Genomic DNA, 24,305 nt, shown 5'->3' on the forward strand with positions numbered 1-24,305 from the left:
CTGAAACACCTAAGCAAGAGGCATCACCAACCAAACACTGCCATGAAGACCAAGGAACTCTCCAAATGAGTAAGGGACAATGTTGTTGAGAAGTACAAGTCAGGTTTAGGCAAAAAAAATATCCAAATCTTTGATTCCCCAGGAGCACCATCAAATCTATCATAACCAAATGGAAAGAACATCGCACAACAGCAAACCTGCCAAGAAACGGCCGCCCATCAAAACTCACAGAGCGGGCAAGGAGGGCATTAATCAGAGAGGCAGCACAGAGACCTAAGGTAACCCTGGAGGAGCTGCAGAGTTCTACAGCAGAGACTGGAGTATCTGTACATAGGACGACAATAAGCCGTACGCTCCATAGAGTTGGGTTTTATGGCAGAGTGGCCAGAAGAAAGCCGTTACTTTCAGCTAGAAACAAAAAGGCACGTTGTGAGTTTGCGAAAAGGCATGTGGGAGACTCCCAACATGTATGGAGGAAGGTGCTTTGGTCTGATGAGACTAAAATTGAACTTTTTGGCCATAAAAGAAAACGTTATGTCTGGTGAAAACCAAACACATCACATTACCCAAAGAACACAATCCCCACAGTGAAACATGGTGGTGGCAGCATCCTGCTGTGGGGATTTTTTTCAGCAGCCGGGACTGGGAAACTGGTCAGAGTTGAGGGAAAGATGGATGGCACTAAATACAGGGATATTCTTAAGAAAAAACTGTACCACTCTGTGCGTGATTTGAGGCTAGGACAGAGGTTCACCTTCCAGCAGGACAATGACCCCAAACACACTGCTATAGCAACACTTGAGTGGTTTAAGGGGAAACATGTAAATGTGTTGGAATGGCCTAGTCTAGGGATGGCCAACCTGAGGCTCTCCAGCTGTTGCAAAACTACAACTCCCCGCATGCCCAGACTGCCTACAGGTATCAGCCTACAGCAAAGCATGGTGGGAGTTGTAGTTTTACAACAGCTGGAGAGCCACAGGTTGGCCAGCCCTGGCCTAGTCAAAGCCCAGATCTCAATCCAATAGAAAATCTGTGGTCAGACTTAAAGATTGCTGTTCACAAGCACAAACCATCCAACTTGAAGGAGCTGGAGCAGTTTTGCAATAGTGTTGAGTGCGAATATTCGAATTGCTAATTTTTTTCTCGAATATCGCAACTTCGAGATTTCGCGAATATTTAGAATATTGTTCTATATATTCGCGAAATCGAATATTCTTTTTTTTTTTTTTAATTGTTAGATTTTTTTCTTTCCCACTTCCCTAAAGTTGTTCTTACCTGTCCTTTGGATTCCTGGCTTCCTGGCTGCTCCAGTCAGTGCCCGTTGCCGCTTCTGCCGACTTCCGTGCTCATGGAGCAGTCCCCATCACCATGGGAACATCTCCATATACTAGAATGTACTGTCAGATTTGAGAATTACGTTGAAATCGCAATCCGATTAATTCAAGTTATAATAATCGAATTGCGATTTCAACTTAACACTGCTATATTCCATATTCGTTAATTCTAGCCTAATATGGAATATAGCAGTGCTAACTTAGCTAAGTTGAAATTGCAATCCGATTAATTCAAGTTATAATAATCGAATTGCGATTTAAACTTTTTACGTATATTCTTAATATTGCTCTAACTTCGTCTTATAGAATATTCTTAATATTTTAAAAGACGAAGTTAGAGCAATATTACGAATATTCTAAAAGATGAAGTTAGTGCAATATTACGAATATATTAAAAAAGACGAAGTTAGAGCAATATTAAGAATATTCGTAAAATACACATAGATTGTAATTTAGCTAATATACTGCTATAGTAATTTTTTTAATAGTGTACATATTTTACAAAACTTAAGTTCAGAAGAGGCAAAAAAAATTTGAGAAAAAAAAAAGGATTATAGCACTATATTAGCTAAATTACAATCTATATGTGTATTTTACGAAATTTCGTAATATTGCTCTAACTTCGTCTTTTATTAATAATACGAATATTCTAAAACGAAGTTAGAGCAATATTACAAAATTTCGTAAAATACACATATTAGTCTAGCCATAGTCAATTAGTCATAGGAACGTTGCCTTATACTATTAAAAGAAAAAATCGCAATACGCGATTAATTGCATATTATTCGCGATAATTGGAATAATTACGAATATTCGATTTCGACGAATATAGCACGAATATTCAATCGAATATTCGCGAAATCGAATATGGCACCTCCCGCTCATCACTATTTTGCAAGGAGGAATGGGCAAAAATCCCAGTGGTAAGATGTGGCAAGCTCATAGAGACTTATCCAAAGCGACTCGGAGCTGTGATTGCAGCAAAAGGTGGCTCTATAAAGTATTGACTTTAGGGGGGGGTGAATGGTTATGCACATTGACTTTTTCTGTTATTTTTTTACTTTTTCTGTTAAAAAAAGAAAAAACATCTTCAAAGTTGTGGGCATGTTCTGTAAATTAAATGTTTCAAATCCTCAAACAATCCATCTTAATTCCAGGTTGTGAGGCACCAAAATACGAAAAAAGTCAAAGGGGGTGAATACTTTTGCAAGGCACTGTAGTTTAAACCCCCAGATGCCGTGGTTAATAGTGATTGCGGCATCTGTCGGATTAGGAAGAGTGGGGGAGGTCCCTCTGACTTCTGATTGGAGCCCCTCAGTGAAATTATGGGCCTCTGACATGACAGCTAAGGGTCTTATGAAGATTCCCAGGCCTGTCATGATAAACTACCTGTAAAGCCTTGTGTGAAGCATGGCTCAGTCGACAGTGTATCAGAATCCGATAGGCCATAATAATATTCTATTGCAGTCTGTGTTACAGTTAAAAAATGTAAATAAAAAAAACCTTTCCCAATTTTAGATATAAAAATAAACAATAAAAAAATAAATATAATGGGTATTGCCACGTCCCAAAATGGGCAAACTATTTAAATATACAAATATTTTTCCTGTGTGGTGACCGCCGTAACAGGAAAAAAAAAAAAATCCACAATTTGTCATATTTTTTGGCCCCCAAAAAAAATTCAATAAAAAGGGATAAAAGAAAGTCACACATACCCCAAAATGGTACCAATAAACACTATACAGTAGTTTGCCTCATAAAAAAGGCCTCATATAGCCCTTCAGATGTAAATATAAAATACTTATGGTTGTTAGAAAATGGCGATGATTTTCTTAACGTTTTTTTTTTTTTTTAAGTAGAGTATGTTATGTAATTTTTTAATGCATAGTAAACACTGTAATATCAAAGCCAAATATACCTTTATGGAATTGTGTTTTTTTTTAAGTGTCACCACACAAATAAATTTTCCCTGTTTTCCAATACAAGATATGGTAAATTAAATGGTACCATTAAAAAATGCAACTTGTCCCGCAGAAAATAAGTCTCAAATCACTATGTGAACAGAAAATGTGAAAAGTTAGGGATCTTGGAATGTGTGTGACCACTGCTCTATGGGTCCCTGTTCTAGTGTTCAACGGGACCCAGTGGTCAGACCCTTGCTGATTGGACATATATCCCTGATCTGCAAACGGTCTCTAGAGGGCTTCATTTCCAACATCAGAAAAGTAAAACAGGCCTTTACTGTGCAGGACATAGGAATGCCTCTGTCTTATTTAGTTTTACCAAATGTGGAACCAAAGGAAGTTTCACTAATAGAAGAACTATTTAGGATGTAAATGCAGAGCAATCAATAGTAGGCCCACCATTCAGCAGTGGGCTTCAGCACTGGCGGGCCTTGCTTACATCTAGACAAACAGGATCATAGGAATCCTTTTTTTATAGTGATCAGTGGGGCTCCCATTGCAGCATCCTTCTCCAGGAGTTGCCATATACTTCAAGGTACAAAGATAGAGCTAAATATTTACTTTTCCTGTGTGGTATATATTTACTGTATTTTGTATCCACAAGGTACAGTACCAATAGGCCATACTTACAGTTACCACAAGATGGGGCTGGTGTCACCCTCTATACAAATAGAAAAAATAGAACATTCTAGTTCATTCGAGACTACCTTTACTAGGGCTATGAAAAGGAAGTACATGTGTAATGCTGGCTATCAAGCTCATCCTGGACCCGGTACCACCCAGGAAAAGGATAAAACAACTACAAACAAGCAGACCAGAGGGAAGGAGAGTATAGTGGAAGTCCAGTAGACATTACTGTCTAAAATGGACTCATAGGCTCCATGGCACACGTGTCCAGGATATGTATTTATGCAGCTTGATCACCTTAGAGAATCTCCACATCCCAAGATGGATATAGTGGAAGTGCAGCAACCTGTTCAAAAAGGTTTGCCTCACATTGAGGCGTCCACCCTGTGGTTATATTGTATTGTCTAAAATATACACCCTACATCTGGATGCTTATGTCAGAGTCACCTAGTGGAGTGCAGAGTAAGAAAGGCCATCTTAAAGACACATTTTACCTACTATTACCTGTGCAGCTGTGAAACCTGTAACATCTGTGAAAGTGCATTCTGCATATCAACTACTGGTCTATGGCAAGATATGTAAGAACTGTCCTGATTTGTTTGCATTTGAATTCTTCAGTAAAAGAACTGTTCTACTGCCTTCTCATTGAAAAATGCTGGCGTTACAACAACCAGGACCCTACCTTGTACCTCAGAACCTTTACCATCAAAGGTCCATCAACTGTCATCAGATATGAGAACCCCAGAACTGGAGCCTGTCCCAAAGGAAAGAACAGGTTCACTCTTCCCATCATTGCACACCAGTTCAGGGAGCTTCAGAACCATGAGTACAACTACTACTATACCCATCCAGGTCACCCACACTTGTGCATGCCCCTGCAGCCTGGTTGACGCTGTATAGCTAAGATCTGCACACCTATCAAAGATTTATGGCATTTCAAATGAATATAACAGCCCTTAAAACTGACACTCAGGAGCAGCTCAAGGCGCAGTACAGTTGACTAAACTAATCTAAACTGTGATGCCAGGCATACTCCTTACACATCTCCTCCCAAGATGTCACTTTAAAGTTAAGATGGTGACTGTCAACACAGCAGTGTTTTACCTTACTTGGTATATACAGTTGAATTGGCTCCAGGGGTGAGCTATGCACCTTGATGTTACTGTACTTAAGCTAAAAAGTTCCATTAGACATCAGAGTGTTTCTTAAATGATACTGGATTCATTGTCTTGATCTCTATCGGTTTTGGCAATGAAATGACTGTAATGATGCTTAGACAGTTACAAGGTCAGTTCTAAAATAAATCTGAGATAAACTAAGTTAGTTTATCAATTATATAGATGGCCCCTAATAAGATTTTCTGTTGCCCTAGGCCATTTTCTTTTATTCCTGCCCATACACTTACCTCTGCATCAGAATTAAAGGGGTTATCCCATACTAATGTAATAACATTACAATCAGACCTCATACAGTACATGACAACCCCTTTCTAACAAAGCTAGAACCAGCCCAGTACCTCACATGGATCCAGAGATCTCCACATTCATTGCTCCAATTGTTCTACTAGATTTACAGTTAGGTCCATATATATTTAGACACTGTTTTTATTACCTGTTTACTAAAACATATTCACGTTATAGTTATATAATGGGCATGGACATAAAGACTTTTAGCTTTCATTTGATGGTACCCACATTAAAATTGGATGAAGGGTTTAGGAGTTTCAGCTCATTTAAATGTGGCACCCTGTTTTTAAAGGGACCAAAAGTAATTGGACAATTGACTCAAAGGCTGTTTCATGGGCAGATGTGGGCAAGTCCTTCATTATTTCATTCTCAATTAAGCACATAAAAGGTCTGGAGTTGATTTGAGGTGTGGTGCTTGCATTTTGAAGATTTTGCTGAGAAGTAAACATGTGGTCAAAGGAGCTGTCCATGCAGATGAAACAAGCCACCCTTCATCTGCTAAAACACTAAAACAGAAAAAAAAAACATCTGAGAAATTGCTACACTCTTAGAAGTGTCAAAATCTACAGTTTGGTACATCGTGAGAAAGAAAGCACTGGTGACCTCAACAATGCAAAAAGACCTGGACAACAACGGAAGACAACAGTAATGGATGATCACAGAATAATTACCATGGTGAAGAGAATCCCCGTCACAACAGCCAACCAAATGAACAACACTCTCCAGGATATAGGCGTACCATAAAGAGAAGACTTCATGAAAATAAATACAGAGGGTTCACTGCACGGTGCGAGCGATTCATAAGCCTCAAGAATAAAAATGCTAGTTTGGACTTTGCTAAAAAACTTCTTAAAAAACCAGCACACTTCTGGAAGAACATTCTTTGGACTATGAAACCAAGATCAACCTCTACCAGAATGATGGAAAGAAAAAAGTATGGCGAAGGCATTGTACAGCTCATGATCCAAAACATACCACATCATTTGTAAAATACGGCAGAGGCAGTGTGATGGCTTGGTCATGCATGGCTGCCAGTGGCACTGGGTCCCTAGTGTTTATTGATGATGTGACACAAGACAGAAGCAACCAGATGAATTCTGGGGTTTTCAGACACATAATGTGTGCTCAAATCCAGCCAAATGCAGCCAAACTGATTGACCGGCGTTTCATAATACAGATGGACAATGACCCAAAACATAAAGCCAAACCAACCCAGGAGTTTATTGAACCAAAGAAGTGGAATATTCTTGAATGACCAAGTCAGTGACCTGATCTGAACCCAATAGAGCATTTAACTTGTTAAAGACTAAACTTCAGACAGAAAGGCCCAAGCAAACAGCAACTGAAAACCGCCGCAATAAAGGCCTGGCAGAGCTTTGAAAAGGAGAAAACACAGTGTCTGGTGATGTCCATGAGTTCAAGACTTCAGGCAGTCATTGCCAACAAACGGTTTTCAACAAAGTATTAGAAATTAACATTTTATTTACAATAATTTAATTTGCCCAATTACTTTTGAGCCCCTGAAATGAAGGGATTGAGTTTAAAAAATGCTTTAGTTCCTCACATTTTTATTCAATCATTTTGTTCAACCCACTGAATTAAAACTGAAAGTCTGAACTTCAACTGCATCTGAATTGTTTTGTTCAAAATCCATTGTGGTAATTAGAGATGAGCAAATTTATTGAAAATTACTTCGTCACGAATTCCATTTTTTTGTAAGTAGCGGGTGCAATGACAGGGAGCTGCACTAGCGGCACCCCCATCATTGTACCCCCCCAGAAGCCGCATTCATACATGATCGTGGCATCTGAGTGTAAAATTAACAATAATTCAACCTTACAAAATCAAACTTACTGCCTCCATTTACTCGCGACAGGCCGGCCGCCGCCATCTTGCTTGAATATCTCGGCCAAAATCCCGTGCGGAGTGAGATTACATCATCACACTGGCTGGCGTGGTGACGTATGATGTCATCACGCCGACCGGCGTAATGATGTAATCTCGCGCCGCACAGGATTTCGACCGAGATCTTCAAGCATGATGGCAGCTGGCAGCTGGCAGCTGGCAGCCCATCGCCAGCAAATGGAGGCGATAAGTTTGAATTTTTTAGTTTTTTATACTATTTCAGGTTAAATCGATTCGCTGAGACGAAGCACAAGGAAATTCGGCTTCTAGGCGAATCGAATTTATCCTGAAATTCAGATTGAATTCCACTTCATGGGATTCGATTCACTCATCTCTAGTGGTAATGTACAGGACAAAAATTAGAAAAATGTTGTCTCTGTCCAAATATATATGGACCTAACTGTATATGAAGCTGGCAGTTCAACGGGAGTGTCCTTTCTGCTGCTGCTTGGGGGAATGTCCTTTCTGCTACAGTTATCTCCCTATCACAGTTTAGGAGGCAGTTGAAATGACTTTAAGCCCAAAATGAGTAAAATGCTATCATAAAAATTGCCCCGAAGGAGTCCATAGCCTTTAAATCATCGAGTGTTTCTAATCTTTGAAAGACAGAACAATGATGGATGGATAGATAGATAGATAGATAGATAGATAGATAGATAGATAGGTTAGACAAATGGTGATACTCTTACTAATTTGAAATAAACATTAATAAGGAAGGTGCACTACTGTGGATGCATACAACAAGTCTGACTAAACCCTCAAACTGGTGTTAAAATTGAGAATTAAGCCAATATATCCTTATATGAAGGACATATCTGAGCACGAGCACCATGCCAAGATATCTCAAGTAGTTCGGGACCTAGCGCTAACCTACCTGTGCCGTATGACACAACGCCATTATAGATATGTTTGGAGGTATATAAACTCCATATTTAAATGTGCCTGATTTTCATTAACACAGGCAACATTTAGGTGCACCTGTGAGACCAGGGCCTTATCAGTCAGTCTTGGGTGGGACTCACAGCCTCCTCCCTCCTTCCCATTGCAAGCATGGTTGCATGTTGGAGGTAACTGGGAGTTTGCTGTGAGTCGGACCTTACGCTCCTGTAATTCGCCCACTGGCTCCTGGTATTGCCCATACGGCACAGGTAGGTTAGCGTTAGGTCCCGAGCTACTTGAGTTACCTTGTTACACATTTTTCTATCTTGTGTAGGATGTCTTTTTGTGGTACTTGTGGTCCGCTGCGGGCATCCTCCACTGTATGCATTTTTGCTAGGGATCGCCATTAGCAACAGGCCACAAGTGCAGGATCTGCTCCCCTGGGTATAGATGCACAACTACATTTGGGGTTGAGCACTTCCTGCCTTTTGACACCACGCCATTTTTTGTACTCTTACTAATTTATCATACGAGGCGAGCAGAGATGGAACATCAGTGATTCGGTTTAAGTCTCCTACACACCATATAACAAAGGAATATGACGGATTATCCAGAGACTATGGATCCAAATTGCAGAGAGCTGTGTCCAATCTACCAACTGCAACCATTTGTCTTACTTATCTCTCTATGTGTCTTCACCTTCAGCTTTCAGAATGCAGCTAACCTGAGAAAACATGAACTCTATTTTCTTTAGAGCAGAAGAAAAGTAATTTCCAGTTTTGTTTTGGTTATCATTTCCATACAAATCTCTGCTCTTGACAGTAGTATTCTTTGTGTCAAGTCATCCATTCAGTGCTTTCATTAATCTTCCACCTTCATGCAATTCTTCCGGTAAATTCTGTATTTAGAAGAAGAGGATGAAAGAACACACTATTTGTAAATGATTAAAATGATTTACATCTGATGTTGCTCCATCAGCTGAACATTTTGATGGCATAATAAGCAGTTTGTTTAAGATGGCTGCGAATCCCAACATCCAAATTGACAAAACATAAAGTTAATGCAGTGTAGATAGAGAAAACACTTACCTATTTGTAATGCTTCTTCTACAGGATTATGTTTTGTAGTACAAAAGTCTATTGATGTCAGGACTGATTAAATTATAGGAAAATATATTAGCTTTGCTCCTGTTAGGCTAATATCACATATGAGGCTCTTCTGTTTCCTAGCTAATGATATGTGATGTGACATTCAGAAATGTTTTTGTAAACTAGCTCATAATATACTGTACGATAGGACAAACATTTGAACAGCAAAATGCTATTAATGTAGAATTATTTTGACATGATATTGGTCAGCGTCAGACTGAAGTACCTTAGGCCCACACAAAGAAACCATTCTGAGGGCCCACCCTCTGTGTATACCTGACATGTACACACTCACGTTTATTTATGGACATGCAGGACTTATCATCAATAAGGTTTTATAGGCTACATGGTGGTTATTAGCTCTGAGGTCATCTCCAAATTAAGTTGTCTTCTGCTAGACCTCAGGTGCTCCAATTTATTAGGGGTCTATTATTGTGTCACAGTTTTGGCCCACTGGAGGATTCTCTGGTACTCTGGTGAGCCACTCCAACCCTGATATTGGTTACCTATACTACATGAAAGGACAAATGGTCATTTGAAGATGGTCTACAGAGATCATCAATGATTGTGAGGTCTAGACACTCTACTTAAAATACTCACACACCAGAAGCTCTAGAAGGAGCCTGAAATTTTGTATAAGGAATCCTTGGTTTTCTGTTTTTATATTGGCAGACAAAAAACTGTTCATTCTTCATCCTCCTTAAAAGGCTATCTCAGAATCTGATATTAAAACCTCTAGGAACGCCACCGATCACGTGTCCCATATCTGAAAGCAGTGGCACTTCTACTTTCACCAACATCATGAGACACACCAGTGCTTAAATTTCATTTGATATTTATCAATTCCTTTCTTCCGTTTTTACTTTATATTTTAGGATTTTTTTTATATTTATAGTGTTTTCTTATGTATTCATACAGAATTTCTTAAATTAATTTAAAAAAAGTGCCATTTACTGTAGTATAGAAACTGTTTTTGAGCTTTAAAGCATCTTAGATAGATCTCATTTTGTCTCTGGAAATACTGAGTAACCACTAATATGATGAAAATTAGCCATTTAAGAGCCTGGGAAAACTCAACCCCCGAGGGATATGTCATGGAAACCATTTTGGTTGTCACCCGGCCCTTTCAGAAAAGGTTTAGCTAAGAAATAAGTATATACTAGTGTTGAGCGAGCATGCTCCGCCGAACAACATGTGTGCTTGAGTCAGTGTATTTAAATGTAATTTGAAAATCAATGTCTGAAAAGTTTCTGCAGGGATTTAAACTCACAACCCTTTGTACATTAGAGGCAAGGAGCCCATCCACTCAGATACAAAGCTGAATGCTAAACTGTGTCAGAAAAACCTCATAGTAGTTTCTGATTTAGTGAGTATTCCTATTCAGCAGACGATTTATTTTATATTTCTGTGCAGGTTAACATGTAGCTCTATAGTGTAGTGGCTAACATCCTTGCCTCTTATGTACAAGCTTGGGAGTTCGAATCCTGGCAGAAACATTTTCACATATGTCTTTAGCCATAATATATTTATATATATCAATATATATTTATAATATATGTAAATATATTATGGCTAAAAACATCAGTAGTGGTTTCCCACATATTATGCATTCATATATATCAGAAGTATGGTTTTATCTAAATATATATATATATATATATATATATATATGTATATATAATTTTTTTTTTATGTAATTACACATTTATTTTGTGCCATACATTTTTTACAATTACTAAAAAAAATATAAAATATATAAATTTAATCTCTTTTTCTGAAATTCTGAAACTTTTCAGAAATTAGATTTAAATACACTGGGGTGTCCCCAAGCATTGACTATGGATATAGCTATATATAGAGTCAGAGCAGGGACTAGAGTCCCGACACCCCCCTCTTCAGAGCAGGGGGTGCCTGGGGTTCTCCCATTGACTTCCATTGTGCTCGGGCACCCGAGCATCACGAAGTGTTCTACACGAGCGCTTTGGTGCTCGCTCAACACTAGTATATACCATTTTTACAACTTGAAAAAATATTCAAGGACTTTAAGTCGTAATTGATTTTATTCTATCCTAACTGTACAGAAATCAATAAAGATTTTCTTTTTAAAAGTTCTAGAAATATCAAGAATAACTCATCAGTAAAGTGCCCATTGAAAAGAAGCCTTTGCTAAATAGGTTTCACAGAGCAGAGACTTGTGCAGAACAATGACAGGATGAAAAGCAGTAGCTATTAGAGAAAGAGCAAGAAGATCAATGGAAGCAAATATGATAAATCAATGGGCAGGAGCTGTCCTTGGTGCTGAAAGTCATGAAAGGGACTAAGAAAAGGGAAAGCAGCCTTCGTTCCATGTAGATCTGGTCTGTGTGACATCATGACACCTACTAATCAAGTCTCATCACCAACTTCTCCATGAGCAGCCATTCATACAAGTGATCCTGACGTGAGAAGCCTCACGGCTAAAAATTCAATGGCTTATCTAATAAAAATCTGTCACAAATTATTGCAGTCCCCCAAATGACGTCAATAGAATTTCTCTCATAAGTGAATACCTCTAAGGATTAATTCTGTATTCCCCAGTGCAACAATGTATCTTGGTGAGAAATTAGATGTTACAATGGAATACTACAGTATTAATTCTGAAGGGTCCATAAAATTGAATTGCAAATCATATAGCTACAGACTAAAGGGTTTCTAATGCTTAGCTTCTATTTTGAGTCAATACAAGGAGTACAACATACGGATTAGTTAATATGACAACGGGGCTTCCACAATCATTTTTTTTATCCCCTTAGCAGCATTGATTTATCAAGTTCAGATCTAATTATGTCACATTAGTAATGCATTTTGATAAAACTTATTATAAGAATAGCACATTGGCAAACATTTACTAATACTGTCCAAAAGTAAGATAGTGTAAACATAGACAGGCAGCCTTCACCCCTTAAGGAATTGGACCAGTATTAATTTTTGCATTTTCATTTTTATCCTCCCCACCTTTCAAGACCCATAACTTTTTTTTACTTTTCTATTAGCACAGCCCTCAGAATGATTTTTGTGGGGCAAGTTGCATTTTTTCTTTGTTGGGTGAAATAAAAAAAATGCATTTCTGCAATCATCAGGTTTTGTTTTAATGGCATTAAATAAATTCAATTATTTTAATCTTTCTTCATAACTAAGACCTTCCATGCCCCTTATCATTTTAGACGCTCTCCTCTGTACTTTTCCAGCTGCAGTGCATCCTTTCTATGGACTGGTGCCCAGAACTGAACTGCATATTCCAGATGAGGCCGCACCAACGCTTTGTAAAGTGGTAATATCACATCCCTGCCCCGTGAATCCATGCCTCGTTTAATGCATGACAGTATCCTGGTGGCCTTAGAAGCAGCAGATTGACATTGTATGCTGCAATTTAATCTACCATCCACAAGGACACCCAAATCTTTCTCTATAAGTGACAGTGTTACATCACCTAGGACATATGAAGCACACAGATTATTACTACCAAGATGCCTAACTTTACATTTGTCCACATTAAACCTCATTTGCCAAGTTAAAGCCCAATCACTCAGAGTGTTCAAGTCAGCTTGTATTTTATGGATATCTTCCATAGACTGTACAGTTCTACATAGCTTAGTATCATCTGCAAAAATAGAAATGGTGCTAATAATCTCATCCTCGATATCATTAATAAATAAATTAAATAATAAAGGGCCCAGCACTGAACCTTGGGGTACACTACTTATAACCCGGGACCATTCTGAATAGGAATCATTGACCACAACTCTCTGGACATGGTCCTTCAGCTAGTGTTCAATCCAATTGCAAACAATAGTTTCCAAGCCTATAGACCTTACTTTACCTATTAAATGTCTATGAGGGACAGTATCAAAAGCATTTGCAAAATCCAGAAACACTACATCCACAGCCGCCCCTCTGTCCAGGCTACTAGTCAACTCCTTATAAAAACAAATCAGGTTAGTCTGACAACTTCTGTTCTTGGTAAGCCCTTGTTGGTTATCACTTATGATATTATTTACAGTCACATACTCCTGTATATAGTCCCTTAAGGGTCCTTCAAGTATTTTTCCCAAAACAGAAGTTAAACTAACTGGTCCATAATTACCTTTGAACGACCTTGATCCTTTTTTAAATATGGGCACCACGTTTGCCTTGCGCCAATCACTTACCAGTACCTAGAGAATCTTTAAAAATTATAAACAGGGGCACAGCAATGACTGAACTGAGCTCTTTAAGCACTCTTGGGTGTAATCCATCTGGACCCGGAGCCTTGTTCACATTTATCCAATTTAACTTGTCTTGGACCATATCTACAGTTAGCCAAGTGAGTATATTACTGGATGTACTAACAGCCCCAGCTGTTCTCCTGTGTGACATTTCCACATTCCAAATACCTTTTTTTTTATTTTTTTCTGCACATACACTTACAAATCCTACACTATTGTACGTGTGACATACTTTCAAGCATATATAACATTTAATATGAAGGAGGCAAGCAGTAAGGGACAGGGAAATGGCCGTGATGCTGATGATGCACGCAGAGGCCGTGGCCCTGTGTGCGTCGAAACTGTGCCTGCTGCCAGAGCACAAGAAAAATAATCATCCACATTGCCAAGCTTCATGTCTCCTAGTCTGCAGGGTGGCGCAGGACAACGCTCTCGAAGTCAGACCATTGCGACCAGGTAGTCGGTTGGATTGCAGCAGATAATGCTTCCAGTCAGTTAAGCACCACCCTAGTCCAGTCTCAGCAGCCAAGAGTCTGGTCAACACAATCCTCACCCTGATCCTCCTTCCTCCCACCATGGAGAGTCTTGCCAAACAAGTGATCCCACACTTATATATTCCAGAGGAGCTGTTTTCAGCGCCATTCCTTCATTTGGGCCTCTCGACAAGCCAGCTTGAAGAGGGACATGAGATCTTGTGTCCTGATTCCCAAACTCTTGAGCATCCACAGTCACAAGAAGATGATGGAGGGGAACGGCAATTAGTGTTTCACGAGGTAGATAATGATAATGAGACACAGTTGCCAATAAGTCAATGGCAATTAGTGTTTCAAGATGTTGATGATCAGGATGAGACACAGTTGACAAGATGCCTCCCACCCTGCACCTGGACTTTGCAAGCACCATCAGCGACCACATCCAGTTCCTTACCCCAGGCATTTGAACGCAAGTGAAAATAACCAGCCACCCACCCACCAACAGGCCATAGCACAAAATACGCAAGTTTCCAAATTACTTGCCCTGGAAATGCTTCCATTTAGGCTTGTGGACACTGAGGCATTCCGCAGCCTGAAGTCGGCGGCCATCCCTCGTTACGCAGAGCCCAGCCGCCACTATTTTTCACGGTGTGCCATGCCTGTCTTACACCAACATGTGTCCCGTAACATCACCCATGCCCTGACCAATGCAGTTACTGGGAAGGTCCACTTAACCACTGACACATGGACAAGTCATACCCTGGGATGGCACAGGTGCTACTGACGCCAAGGATTGCGGGCCCTAAGTCTATCAGGGTTTCCGCCACCACCTACGTTAGTGGCTCCAACCCCCACTTCTCCTCCTCCATCTCCACTTCCACCTCAGAATTATCCTCTTGCAGCACCAGTCAGCCATCAGTCGGTAGCTGGAAGCAGTGTAGCACTGTAGTGGGGAAGCATCAACAGGCAGTGCTTAAGCTGATCTGCTTAGGTGACAAACAGCACACCACCACAGATCTGTGGCAGGAGATAAGAGACCAGACTGAGCTGTGGCTCCTGTCACTCAACCTAGAACCAGGCATTGCTGTGTCTGATAATGGCTGTAACTTGGTGGCGGCTTTGGAGCTCGGCAAGCTCACACACATCCCATGCCTAGCCCACGTCTTAAACATAGTGGTTCAGTGGTTTCACAAAACCTACTCCAATTTGCCTTAGCTACTGGTGAAGGTGTGCCGCTTGTGTGCCCTTTTCCGCAAGTCTTCGACAGCTTCCACCGGTCTGTCAACTCTGCAGCAGCGCTTACAATTGCCAGCTCACTGACTGTTGTGCGACGTGAGCATGCGCTGGAACTCAATGTTCCACATGTTGTCTAGGCTTTGTGAGCAGCAGAGGGCAGTAGTGGAATACCAGCTGCAGCATGGTTATTGCCTTTCCAGTCAGCTTCCGCTCTTCACAAGCGAGGAGTGGGCATGGATGACTGACCACTGTGATGTTTTAAGAAACTTTGAGTGGTCAACACAGATGGTGAGCGGCGATAACGCTATTATCAGTGCCACCATCCCACTTCTGTGTCTACTCAAACGCTCACTGCTCACAATAAAGGCCGACGCTTTGCATGTGGAAGAGGTGGAAATGGGGGAAGACATTACACAATGGGGGAAGACATTACACAGGGTGATAGCCAGACCACCCTCAGTTTTTTTTCTCAGCGCAAATTGGATGATGATGAGGAGAAGGAGGAGCAGGAGACGGTTGCCTCCGCTACAAGGGCAGTACCCATTGAAATTTCATTCCATCTGTTTAGCGTGGATGGGCAGAAGAGGAGGAAGAGGATGAGATTGAGATTGAGAGGCACACATGGCTGACTTTATGTTAGGCTGCCTTTCCCGTAACTCATGTGGTTTACTCATTTTGGACAACACTGATTACTGGTTGTTGACCCTTCTAGACCCCCGCTACAAAAATAACTTCTCTCATCTCTCATTCCTGTGGTGGAGAGCACAAGCAAAATGGTGCAGTATCAGAAGGTCCTTGTGGAAAATTGCTCCAAAAATTTCCAGCTGACAACGCTGGTGGCAGAGTACGTAGTTGTTTGGGCAACCAAGGAGGGGAGACAAGGAGGGGAGACAGCAGTTCCAACTGAGTCAGGGCAACACACTGCAAAGCCTGGGACAGTTTAATGACACCCTGCCAGCACCCTCACCCTGATGGGCGGCCTAGTGTCACAAGGAGGGAAACATTTTGGAAGATGGTGAAGGAGTACGTAGCCGACCCTGTCAGCATCCTCAATGATCCTTCTGTGCCTTACAACTACTGGGTGTCCAAGCTGGACACGTGGCATGAGCTGGCGTATGCCTTGGAGGTGCTGATTTGCCCTACCACCAGCGTTTTGTCAGAGCGGGTATTTAGTGCTGCTGGAGGCATCATAACTGATAAGCGCATCCGCTTGTCAACTGAAAATGCTGACAGGTTGACTCTTATAAAAATGAACAAGGCTGAACACGAAGGTACTATAAATGTGTTTTTTATAATGTACTGAATACACTGTATTCCCATGCACCCCTTCCAGTCGAAAAAAGGGTATATGGTTCAATCTTCCTTTTCTCGTCCTCATCCTCCTCCTCTTCCATCATATCAACATGCTTATTAGTCTGTCCTCACTCCTAATGTAGAGGGTCAGCTCACCTGCAGACCCTCGCATATAATGTTTTAGAGGGTCAGCTCACCAGCAGGCCCTCACCTACAATCTTTTAGAGGGTCAGCTCACCTGCAGGCCCTCACATTTAATGTTTTTGAAGGTTAGGTCAGCTCACTATCAGGCCCTCACCTACAATATTTTAGAGGGTCAGCTTACCTGCAGGCCCTCGCATATAATGTTTTTGAGGATCAGCTCACCAGCAGGCCCTCAACCATAATGTTTTACAGGGTCAGCTCACCAGCAGGCCCTCACCTACAATCTTTTAGAGGGTCAGCTCCCCAGCAGGCCCTCACCTACTATCTTTTAGAGGGTCAGCTCACCTGCAGGCCCTAGCATGTAATGTTTTAGAGGGCCAGCTCACCTGCAGGCCCAAGCATGTAAAGTTTTAGAAGGTCAGCTCACCTGCAGGCCCTCGCATATAATGGTATAGAGGGTCAGCTCACCTGCAGGCCCTCACATTTAATGTTTTAGAGGGTCATCTCACCAGCAGGCCCTCCGTTACAATACCTGCAGGCCCTCGCATATAATGTTTTAGAGGGTCAGCTCACCAGCAGGCCCTCACCTACAATCTTTTAGAGGGTCAGCTTACCTGCAGGCCCTCGCATATAATGTTTTTGAGGATCAGCTCACCAGCAGGCCCTCAACCATAATGTTTTACAGGGTCAGCTCACCAGCAGGCCCTCACCTACTATCTTTTAGAGGGTCATCTCACCTGCAAGCCCTCACATTTAATGTTTTACAGGGTCAGCTCACCAGCAGGCCTTCATCTACAATCTTTTAGAGGGTCAGCTCACCTGGAGCCCCTTGCATATAATGTTTTAGAGGGTCAGCTCACCAGCAAGACCTCATCTACAAACTTTTAGAGGGTCAGCTCACCTGCAGGCCCTCGCATATAATGTTTTAGAGGGTCAGCTCACCAGCAGGCCCTCACCTACAATCTTTTAGAGGGTCAGCTTACCTGCAGGCCCTCACATTTAATGTTTTAGAGGGTCAGCTCACTAGCAGCCCTCACCTACAATCTTTTAGCGGATCAGCTCACCTGCAGGCCCTCACATATAATGTTTTTGAGGATCAGTTCAGCAGCAGGCCCTCAACCATAATGTTTTACAGGGTCAGCTCACCAGTAGGCCCTCGCATATAATGTTTTTGACGGTCAGCTCACCAGCAGGCCCTCAACCATAATGTTTTACAGGGTCAGCTAACCAGCAGGCCCTCACCTGCAATTTTTTAGAGGGTCAGCTCACCAGCAGGCCCTCGCATATAATGTTTTTGAGGGTCAGCTCACCAGCAGGCCCTCAACCATAATGTTTTACAGGGTCAGCTCACCAGCAGGCCCTCGCCCATAATTTTTAGAATGGTCAGCTCAGCAGCAGGCACTCGCCCATAATTTTTTCGATGCTCAGATCAGCAGCATGCACTAGCCCATAATGTTTTAGAGAGTCAGCTCTGCAGAAGACCCTCATCCCTAATGTTTAGAGGGTCACCAGCAGGCCCTTGATCCTATGTTTCTGAGGGTCACCAACAGGCCATCAATCATAATTTTTCAAGGGTGTATGATGCCCTCCTTTATGTGTAATAAAGGGTGTATTAGAGTGCCGGTTCTTTGTAATTTTTGGAAGCCCTTTCACTTAGTGCATAGGCTTTATGAGTGTAGGAGTCACACTACCTGAACAATTGTACCACAATGTGAAGGAGGCCCTACATTATGTGATATACAGGTTGTATCTGGGTGCCTCTTCCTTATAAGTTTTGGCAGCACTTGCACTTTATATACACGTAAATATACAGGAAAGATTGTTTCCTGACAATTTTTCCTGAAAAATCTATTTGATCTTTGGTTTTGTGCGTATTATTTTCAGTCTGTAAAAGTGGTGTACTACTCGAACAACTCCGTTCCCAGCAGTGACCTGGGAGTCCAAGATGTATCCAGACATCCTCCCCATGCTGTTCCCGAACCATTTCATTGGTGTTTCCATCAATTTATGACCTTTTCCTATGAACCAGAGACACCCTCCCCTCTTCAGAGCTGGGGGTGCCTGGTTTAATGCTCGGGTTCTCCCATTGACTTCCATTGTGCTTGGGTGCTCGGTAGAGCACCCGAGTATTCCGAGGTGTTCGACTTGAGCACCCGAGCACTTTGGTGCTCGAGCAACACTAGTTTCTATCTCTTCTGTGATGTTAGGGGGTCTATAGATTACACCAAGTATTCTTTTTTTGTGTTTTTATCCCTTTGAATTTCCACCCATAAGGTTTCCACATCCTCACCATCCTCACACACAATTGCCTTTTTCACAGTTGTCTTCAGATCGCTCCTCACATATAGGCACACACCACCACCTTTTCTATTGACCCTATCTTTCCTAAATAGTGTAAAACCCTTAATATTTATAGCCCAGTCATGCGAAGAATCCAACCATGTCTCTGCCACACCAACTATATCTAGGTTTTCTTCTAGTACTATAGCCTCCAGCTCCCCCATTTTGCTAGCTAGACTTCTGGCATTTGTGAAAATACATTTTAAATTACTATTACCTGTAAAGTGAATATCCGGGATTTTTGGGTTATCTTGCTTGATGTTTGTATGTAACAGGTTCTTGTTACCAGCAGCTCAATTTTGTTATCTGTGTAAAGGTTTGCCCAGTTTTCTCCCTACTTTCCTCACTAACCTCAGCCCCCACTAAATCCCCACTGTCCCCTTCTATATCCCACTCTCTATCTACACTATCTACCCCCTTATTAGTATGACCCCCCAGATCCTAGTTTAAAAGCTCCTCCAGCCGTCTAACCATTTTTTCCCCCAGGGCAGTTGCACCCTCCCCATTAAGGTGCAGCCCATCCCTACTATAGAGCCTGTAACCGACCGATAAGTCAGCCCAGTTCTCCATGAACCCAAACCCTTCCATCCTGTACCAGCTTCTGAGCCACTTATTTAACTCCCTAAGCTTCCGTTGTCTCTCTGGTGATGCTCATGGCACTGGTAGTATTTCTGAAAATGCTACTTTGGAGGTCCTGGGCTTGAGCTTCTCTCCTAGTTCCGGAAAATAATTTTTAAGGACTTTAAGGACCTTCTATCTCCCCCTCACTTTGTCATTGGTGCCAATGTGTACCATGACCGCTGGTCTTCCCCAGCCCCACCCAGCACTCTGTCAATCCAATCCACAATATGCCGAACCCGAGCACCAGGCAGACAACACACTGTTCGGCAGTCACGGTCTCGGCGACAGATGACCCTGTCTCTCCGCCTAATAATAGAGTCCCCTACCACCAGCATCTATCTGACCTTTGCTGCACTCCTTTTCCCATCCTTCCTGCAGCGATCATCCTCCTGGTTGCTAGAAGACACACCCTGCTGCATTTTTGCTGGCACTGGGCTTTCAACCCTAATATCAGCCAAACAGGCATATTGACTAGGGCGTTCCAGCTCAGGACTAGCCTCCCTGGTACTTTTCCCTCTACCCCTTCTTCTTATATTAACCCAACTGCTGACCTGATAGTCCTGATCTTGCCCTCCTCCTCCCACCTCCATTTCACTGACCCCAGTCAGTGCCTGCACAGTGAGGTCTAAGCCTCTCTCCAGGTCTGCAATGCCCTTAAGTGTTTCAAGCTGCTTATTTAGATACAAGATCTGAGCTTCCAAATATGCAACATGATTGCATCTAGTGCAAATGTATTCACCCTCGAATGGTTCTTCAAGGCACGCATACATTGCACAGGACACACACTTAGTAGCATTGTCCATGGAGCACATGTTTAAATGGGGATGAACAGTAAAGAAGGAAAACAGTTAAGATTTAGACCCTATCTGCTATAGTTGGAGGACTAGCTAGAATTAAACCAACACACAAGGAAAATCTATCAAACCATAGTATCTTGTTCCTTGTCTTAAACTCCGGTTCTATAACTCTGTTTATTCAGCATCCACTTAGTACAGCAAGCTCTGGAATAGTTCAGTGGTGTAATTAATAGCACCTGGAAGCACAAGCCACTCCCCTTACCTAAGCAGAGGAAAAAAAGTGGGTTTAGATGGCAGTACACAGCAGAGTAAAAAACAAAAGGGTATAAAGGGCAGTACCAAAATGCAAGTACTTAACTCTCAGGGACCTCCGCTTCAAACCTTACTCAGCCACCTGTAATCACTCCCATGAAATCACACCCAGCACCAGAACTCCAGTTCTTTAACTCCACTTATTCAGCAGCCACTTAGTACTGCAAGCTTCAGTAGAGCAAAGGTACTATATATAAAGGTACTCAGTTAAAAAAAGATGTGAAAGCTCCTCTTTGTCAAACTCACTGGGCACATGATGTTATAGTACGTCACTGAATGGGAAGGGCTTAAATTAGAAATACATTGGATCCCATCAGTTTAATTCCTTATCAAGTAAAACCGTTGTGCGAATGTGAGGAACAAAACTAGAATGGGGGCACAGCAAGTAAAAAAAAACAAAAAAAAAACATGAAAGGTCCTCTTTAATGTTGTGCCTTAAGGGCTCACGAACACAACCGTATGTATTTTTCAGTCCGCAAAAAACAGATCCGCAAAAAATACGGATGACGTCCATGTGTATTCCGTATTTTTGCGGAACGGAACAGCCTGCCCCTGATAGAACAGTACTATCCTTGTCCGTAATGCTGACAATAATAGAACATGTTCAATTTTTTGGCGGAACGGAAATACGGAAACGGAATGCACACGGAGTAACTTAAGTTTTTTTGCGGACCCATTGAAATGAATGGTTCCATATTTGGTCCGCAAAAAAAACGGAACGTACAAGTAAATAATATACGTTTGTGTGCATGAGCCCTAATAGTATATCATGATTATGCCATGGGTGCAGTTTAACTCATTAGATGCCGCAGTCAGTAGCAACCAGGACATCTGAGAGCTTAGACATAGGGAGGGAGCTTCTCCAATTGATACCCCACAAACATAATCACTGGCTTCCAAGAAGTAGCTGTCATGGCAGCCAAGGGCCTTCTGAAGGCCCTCAGGCCTGCCATGTTCCAGCTGCTATCACATCTTGAGGTCTGCTTCAAACGGGCCTTATTTACAAGGAGCTCTGATCGGAGGTCTGTCTCAAATGGGGGTTTATTTACATAAAGGTCTGATCTGAGGTCTGATTGGGGGTCTTATAACAACTGGGCATCTGATCTATGGTTTGATTGTAGGTCTGATCTGAGGTCTGAATAAAGGCCTAATCTGAGGTCTGATTGGGGGTCTTATTACAATTGGGGATCTGAGCTGAGGTCTGATAAAAAAAAAATGTTTGCGTCTTATGGGCTGGCAGGTCTTATAAGTTGAAAATATGGTAAATAATAAATAAAATAATACATAAAAAAATATTAAAATGATTAGTAACCAAAAATGAACTGAAGTGCTTTCTACGTTTGATCTAACAAGCCACATGTTGATTCACAGAACAGATTATCATTCTGGGCACTAAGATATAGATTTTACTGTACCTCTCACTACCACAGAAAAACTCTGCTTAAACGGTTCATGTCTGTATAGAAGCATCCAGCCTTGTAGTACAGTAACACGGTGTCTTTCAGTGATGCAAGTTAAAAATAAGACCAAGAACAGGCAGTTAAGGTCATTAGTCATCCTGACTGTAGTAATTAACACTACAAATTAGCCAATTAAAGCACAGAGCAGTTTCCAGAGGGAAGCAGTGACCTTGATGCCCCTTTGGACAGTGATTAATGGCGTGTTTATTCAAGACATTTCTCTTAACCTCTGCAAGGAGTGATCTCTACTTGTGCACGCAGACAGCAAGATCAGAAAGGAGAGAATTGTTCAAAGGGGAAGCCACAAACAGATTGCAGTGCACAGATGGTTCCAGGATCAAGGGAATATCAGCGGAGAGGAGGCTGAAGAGTTTGCCATAGATTGTGGTGGCTCCTAAGGGACAGTAACTACAATGGGCTGATTTGGTTGTAAAAATATGCAGGACGTACAGTTGGGATTCACTGTTATTTGCATGTTTTCTTTCCACAGACCTCCTATTTGTACCAGTGCTTGCAATTGCTCTCATCGGTAACATAGAAACATAGTAGTTTTATGGCAGATACTAATAAAACACTGATGACTGCAATAAAAGACAGATGTGTAGAAACCGGAGCCAAAGGAAGGTGCCCTCATTCCAGGCTGTGGTGAGGAGCTGCTCTATCTGATCATGTGTCATTAATCACAGATTATCAATGGCATGGGTTAGGTAGATGCAATTTATCATATTGTGTGATTCTGCCGCTTTTCCATCTACCAGATGAAACATATTGATCATTTTTAATATAAGACAATTTTCAGCTCCCTTCACGGGAGGCTGACAGCAAATTTCTTACTACTAACCCATTAATACTAATGGACAGATCACATAAAAACAAGTGCAAACATACCTACGGTGGTGTTCGTAGCATTAGCATAGCCGGAAAAATGAACTTTAATTCTGTCTCACAGCAAGATGAGAAGTGTCCTGGCTACTCTTCATCAATCCTTCTAACCCCCACCCTTTTCACTTGATTGGTTTTGTTTCCTTACATCATTGCAAGAGCTGACAAAATCCTGCGCATGTGCCGTGCATTTTATAGGTAGCACATGTGCAGTGCTTTCCCTGCTGTTAGAAATAGCTTCAGGAACCTACTGTGCATGCGCTGCTGTCTGCTGTGGCCATGACCATGTGATCCACGATATAGTATGTCATGGCCTTTTCCTAGTTCCAGAAATCCAGTACTCTCGTAGTCCTCCACTATCAGCATAGTCCCCAGGGGCGGACTGGCCATAGACCTTACAGGGAAATATCCCGGTGGGCCAGTGGCGTCTCTAGCTTTCAAAATTTGGAGGCCCTAAAGTAGGGGGGGGGGGGGGCAGCTATAACACAATACATTTACACAAGTATGCTTAGAAATGCTGCAATACTTTACCCAATAACTAAAACCACAACAGGGAAGAAAAGTCCTGCTGTCTGTGGTTTAAAAAAAAAAAAAACAATCACTCACATTTCAATTGGTCCTAGTTGCTTGTGGATGACATTGTTATAGGGAGGGGGATCTGTGGATGACACTGCTATAGGGGGGATCTGTGGATGACACTGTTATGGAAGGGGATCTGTAGATGACACATACCGTATATAGCATCTTATGCTATATGTGTCATCCACAGATCCACCCCATGACAGCGTCAACCACAGATCCCCCTCCATAACAGTGTCATCCACAGATCCCCCTCCCTATAACAGTGTCATCCACAGATCTCCCTCCCTGCCGCTCACAGGAGTGTACATTTGACATTTCTAAACTGTAATCCATATCCTGCAGCAACTTTAACTTTAAATCAGGATTCAGCGGCCGCTCATCTCTACTAGTACCTTAACCACCTCCGGACCGCCTAACGCAGATGTGCGGTCCGGAGGTGGCGGCCCTGCGCAGAGTCACGCATATATGCGTCATCTCGCGAGGGCCGGGATTTCCTGTGAACGTGCGCACACAGGCGCGCGCGCTCACACAGGCGCGCGCACTCACAGGAACGGAAGGTAAGCGAGTGGATTTTCAGCCTGCCAGCGGCGATCGCTCG

This window comes from Bufo gargarizans, chromosome 6 (assembly GCF_014858855.1).
Source record: "Bufo gargarizans isolate SCDJY-AF-19 chromosome 6, ASM1485885v1, whole genome shotgun sequence".
In the NCBI taxonomy this organism is placed as follows: Eukaryota; Metazoa; Chordata; class Amphibia; order Anura; family Bufonidae; genus Bufo; species Bufo gargarizans.